The following is a 6,150-nucleotide window of genomic DNA, read 5'->3' on the forward strand; positions in this document are numbered from 1 at the left end:
GTGGATCACCTGAAGTTGGGAGTTTGAGACCAGCCTGACCAATATGGAGAAACCCCGTCTCTACTAAAAATACAAAAATTAGCCAGGTATAGTGGCGCATGCCTGTAATCCCAGCTACCGGGAGGTTGAGGCAAGAGAATCGTTTAAACCCGGGAGGTGGAGGTTGCAGTGAGCTGAGATCGTGCCACTGCACTCCGCCTGGGCAACAAGAGCAAAACTCTGTCTAAAAAAAAAAAAAAGACTGTAGTGAGCCATGATTGCGCCACCGTACTTCAACCTGAGTGATGAATTGAAGCCCAGTCTAAAACAAAATTTTTTTAAAATCTCCTATTGTTGGTAATTTAGTTTGTGTCCAGTTTTAATGTGTGTATCTTTTGATTTAACTATCTTACTTTTAGGGCTGTCTCCCACAAAAGTAAAGCACTAGTTTCTTTTTTTCTTTTTTTTTTTTTTTTTTTTGAGACAAGGTTTCATTTCCGTCGCCCAGGCTGGAGTGCAGTGGCACAATCTCATCTCACTGCAACGTCTGCCTCCTGGACTCAAGTGATCCTCTCTCTCCTGCCTCAGCCTCTTGAGTACTTGGGACTACAGGCAAATGCCATCATGCTCAGCTAATTTTTAGTATTTTTTGTAGAGACGAGGTTTCACCATGTTGCCCAAACTGGTCTTGCACTCCGGAGCACAAGTGATCTGCTGGCCTCAGCCTCCCAAAGTGCTGGGATTACAGGTGTGAGCCATCACTCTCGGCCTACTAGTTTCTAATATTTACAGAGATGTTTATCACAATATTATTGATAATAGCAAAAATCACTAGAAACACCCCAGATGGGCCGGGCACGGTGGCTCAAGCCTGTAATCCCAGCACTTTGGGAGGCCGAGGCGGGTGGATCACGAGGTCAGGAGATCGAGACTATCCTGGCTAACATGGTGAAACCCCGTCTCTACTAAAAATACAAAAAACTACCCGGGCGTGGTGGCGGGTGCCTGTAGTCTCAGCTACTTGGGAGGCTGAGGCGGGAGAATGGCGTGAACCCGGGAGGCGGAGCTTGCAGTGAGCCGAGATCACGCCACTGCACTCCGGCCTGGGAGACACAGCGAGACTCCGTCTCAAAAAAAAAAAAAAAAAAAAGAAAAAAAAAGAAACACCCCAGATGTCTACCAATATGGGGGTGGTTGAATAATCCACAGCACATGAAATGTTGAACTGCTATTAAGAGTGAGATGAAGTGAGATGAATCAATATTACTTGTCAAAATGATCATGACATGTGGCTAAGGGAAAATGTAGCTTACAAACTAATTATATAATGTGATTTTTGCTTTTTTGTTTTTCAGACCAGGTCTCACTCTGTCATCCAGGCTGGAGTGCAGTGGCATGATCATGGCTCACTGCAGTCTTGACCTGCGGGGTTCACACAATCCTCTTGCCTCAGCCTCCTGAGTAGCTAGAGTCACCGTGCCCAGCTAATTTTTTAAAATATTTTGTGGAGACGGAGTCTGCCTATGTTGCACAGGCTGTTCTCAAACTCCTGGCCTCAAGCAATCCTCTGACCTCAGACTCCCGAAGTGTTGGGATTACAGATGTGAGCCACCATGCCTAGCCTGATTTTTGCTTTTAATTAAAATTTTATAAATGGAGGTAGGAATCCCTCTATGAATTTTTGCAAATTTGTATCTATTTGTATCTTCATAGGGAAAATAATAGGAAAAAAAAACCTCACAAAACTGTTAATATTGCTCACCTCAGGAGATGGCGTTGGAGATATTTGCCTAGTTTCAAGAATATGTATGGATTTTGCAACTTGAATGAAACAGTAAGAAAGAACACCATGCCCCAGTGCAGGATTGTGGCAGGAATTTGAATCTTTAATTCCTTCAGGCGCCAGGCGCGGTGGCTCACGCCTGTAATCCCAGCACTTTCGGAGGCCACAGCGGGCAGATAACGAGGTCAGGAGATCGAGACCATCCTGGCTAACACGGTGAAACCCTGTCTCTACTAAAAACACAAAAAAATTAGCCGGGCGTGGTGGCGGGCGCCTGTGGTCCCAGCTACTCCAGAGGCTGAGGCAGGAGAATGGCGTGAACCCGGGAGGCGGAGCTTGCATTCAGCTGAGATCGCGCAACTGCACTCCAGCCTGGGCAACAGAGCAAGACCCGTCTCAAAAAATAAAAAAATTAAAAAATTAAAAAATTCCTTCAGGGGTGCTTGCAGAAGATAGAACAGTGCAACGAAAAAAAAATCAGATGTCTAGACCCAGCAACACTCCTTATTACAACATAACCTTGAGTGAGTCATTCACCTCCCTGAGCCTCAGTTTTCTTGTCTGTAAAATGGGACAATAGCAATCTCTACCCGTCAGAGTTTGTGTGCAGTCAGTCAGGAAATATAGTCAGTAGGCATTAAATTTTTGTCACACTGTTAATCCAGTTTATAAGGGATACCTTTTTTTTTTTTTTTTTTTTTTTTTTTTTTTTTTTTTGAGACGGAGTTTTGCTCTTGTTGCCCAAGCTGGAGTGCAATGGCGCCATCTCGGCTCACTGCAACCTCCGCCTCCTGGGTTCAAGCGATTCTTCTGCCTCAGCCTCCCAGGTAGCTGGAATTACAGGCACACGCCACCACGCCCGGCTAATTTTTTGTATTTTTAGTAGAAACGGGGTTTCACCATGTTAGCAGGCAGGTCTTGAACTCCTGACCTGAGGTGATCCACCCGCCTCAGCCTCCCAAAGTGCTGGGATTACAGGCGTGAGCCACCGCACCCGGCCAATGTGATTCCATTTTTTAAAGTGTTAAGTGAAAAGGGTAAAGGATCTACTGAAGCCCCTCTGTAAGCATGTGAGTTATGCTTGAGAAGCCACCCCCCGGGTTAGCTCTTCTAAGCTGCTCATAGCTAACTCCCTTCCTTCATCCCCACTTCCCTTTGGCGTTTGGCGCAGTGGTGATGGGGTTTCTGAAGATGAGGTGGGGCAGGGGTTACACAGTGATCATTGGAAAGTTGGGGACTGGCCTCTGCAGCTCCAAGGATTGATTTTCATGGTTAGCAAACAGCTGAGAGTTCTTTGGGAAGCTTCAATGGGAAAAATGCTATTTTTGGTAAGAGGGTAAGAATACAGCCCCTTCTTGGTTAGTCCTGGCCGTGGAATCACGGTGGGGGCGTGCCTGGTGCTTGGGCTCCTGAGAGGCAGGCGCCGTTGGGCTCACCCCCATTCCTGCTGCTATTCCCTCCATGGCCTCAGGGTGGCGCTGCTCCCTCTCCAACTGGGGTCATCTATCGCCGCCATGCTGCTTCCCAGTGAAATCCGCTATTAATATGAAGGACTGGAAAAAAAAAGAAAAAAGAAAAAAGAAACCTGCCAGAACATTCCGATCACACTGTCCTAAAAGCTGAGGACTAAGAAAAAGAATATAGATTCAGAGGACACCGTGAGTCAAAACTTTAGTTTGCCAGGTCTGACTTGTTTCCTGCAGCTCTTGGCCCTCTACCCAGTCCATTAGGGACCCCAGGACTAGGACTCCCTAGCTCCCCACTTACAAATTAAGCCCACTAACATTTGTGGGGCCCCAGGCAAGAGAACGAATGGAGGTTCACATACTCTATGTCTGCACATTTTCAAGTTGTTCAGTCAAACTGGTAAATCCTTAAATGAAGTATGCTCCATCCTTCCGCCTTGACATAGATACCTTCATTGCCACCTAAAAGACCAGGTTGACTTTTAGGATTTCCAGCCTCCTTGGAGATCCATTCCCCTGGCTTTCCACTTCTGGTCACTGGTCCACCCACCCACGCTCATCCTCTCAGATCGTGAGGAGCCTCACATACAAGTCGATATTCCAGATCACACGTCCAAGCTTCCTCCACACCCACACCCCTTGCAACCCTGACAACAGCTACCCCTTGGCCATTCCTAGGACCTAGCGTGTGAACACAGGGAGTGAGTCCACTCTTGGGAAGAGAGACCCAGAGAAAATGAAGATGCCCCTGCAGGCCCAGAAGGGGGCTTGCTGTAATTTGGACAGAAACTCTGGGGTCCTGGTACATGGAGCCTAGTCTTGGGTGGGTGTATGGACTCCCTTTGTAAGAAGGAGCATGGCCGGAGAAGGTGCACAGCAGGAGCTTCTCCTGCTCTGGGCCCGGGGGATGGGGGCAGGGAGAGATGACATCCTTAACTCACTCCATCCCTCAGGAGTGCCCCTGGACATCAAGACTCCTGGAAATCTGGATTGTGAGAGGCCAAGTCCCTTCTTAATTCCTCTTTCTTGCTGTGGAGCCCCCATCATGTCCAAAGATTGGCAGCAGGAAAGACCTCACCCTTCAGACAGGACCATTGTATCTGCCCTTGAAGCCTTTCTCTTTCAGTCCTCAACAATATCTCAATAAAAACAGCAACCCAACATTGGACAGAGGCCTACGGTAATGAGTGGTGGCACAGAAGCCGTCCTTTCAAGGGCACAGAGTGTCATTTCTCTCTCAAGGGATGGATAATTCCTGCCTTAATGCAACCTTCATCTGCCCAGTCACCAGCTGATGGGAAAGCAGCTCCAGCAAGAGATAAGGGCTCTTTGCCTGAAATGAAAAATTCATGAAGAAAGACTAGGAATGGGGCACTCAGAAAGCTGCCAAGATGCTGTGCTCTGAGGACCTGACAAGAAGCTGAAAAAGCCAAATGGAAATTTTCTCTCCTCTCCAGTATCTCCCATCATGCCCCCTTCTATGTTTGGGGCTCTCTTCTCTGCTGTACCTGGTCACAGATCTGCAGTCTCACCAATGCCCACATTCCAGGGGATCCAGGAAGACGGGTATCTCTGCCCACCCAGGCCAGCTACTTGGCACCCACTCACATCCTCACAAAATGTTCACTGTGGCTAGACAAGCTGGCACGGTTCTGACCACCTGCCTCCCTAGACTAGACCTGGAAGAAACCCAAACTGGGTATTTATTTGTCCCTGGGAGACACCTACAGATTACTTCCTGTTCCAATTTTCTGACCCACAGATTTGATCAAAATTCATTAGTTTGATCATTGGTCACAACTCATAATTTGGGAAGGCAGCCCTGAATTTCTTGTCACAATGTTGGGCAGACAGTGGTTTGGATGAAATGAAAGGGGAAAAATAACTCTTGAACCATGAACTGGAGAATTGAACTCTATCATAGGGATGGGCTTGAGAAGTACGACTGGCCCCATAATATACAGAATGGCACAGCAGTCGCAGGTGCCATTCCAGAGATGGTGGGTTCCAGGGCAGTAATTGATCCCCAGAAATTAGGTAGGAGGGCAGGCTGCCATCGCAGAGGAATCTGCCACCAAGGAAGTCCACCAGACTCTACTGTCAATGGGAAATGGTAAACTTGAGTCTCCTACTGCAGTTCCTTCTCCCTGCTGCAGGGTCCGTGGCCAAAGAACCTCACTCCACTGTCCCCTGCCCAGGCCAGCTGTGGAATGCAGGTCCTCCATGAACTTGGGGGCCCCTCTTGGGCTCCCAATGCATTGCCTCTTGGTTCCTAGGTCTTCCAGGCATTTATGCAGCCTTTTCCATTCAAAGCGGGATCTGGATTCAGACAGCAGTGTCTCATTGAAAAGCTTGTCCATTCAACCAGCCCCTGAGAACCACTCCAAGGCCTTTTTCTTTTATTTTCTTTTTTCTTTTGTTTTCTTTTCTTTTTTTTTTTTTTTTTTTTTTTTTGAGACGGAGTTTTGCTCTTGTTGCCCAGGCTGGAGTGCAATGGCGCAATCTCGGCTCACTGCAACATCCTCCTCCTAGGTACAAGCAATTCTCCTGTCTCAGCCTCCAAAGTAGCTCAGATTACAGGCGCCCACCACCATGCCCAGATAATTTTTTTGTATTTACTATAGATGGGGTTTCACCATGTTAGTCAGGCTGGTTGTGAACTCCTGACCTCAGGTGATCTACCCGCCTAGGCTTTGCAAAGTGCTGGGATTACAGGCACGCACCACCTCGCCCAGCCAGCCTTTTTTTAAGAAACACTAACTCCTCCCAAAACAAAGAATTTTTCGCTCATTTTCTCCATACTAAAGCTTTACCATGAAGAACACAAATATAAAAACCTGAAGACTTATTTGCCCTCTGCCCCATCCCAGCACAAACAGGAACCTTCCATGCTACAACAAAGAGACAAAACACAGGTCACAT

The sequence above is a fragment of the Macaca mulatta genome, chromosome 7, assembly GCF_049350105.2.
Source record: "Macaca mulatta isolate MMU2019108-1 chromosome 7, T2T-MMU8v2.0, whole genome shotgun sequence".
In the NCBI taxonomy this organism is placed as follows: domain Eukaryota; kingdom Metazoa; phylum Chordata; class Mammalia; order Primates; family Cercopithecidae; genus Macaca; species Macaca mulatta.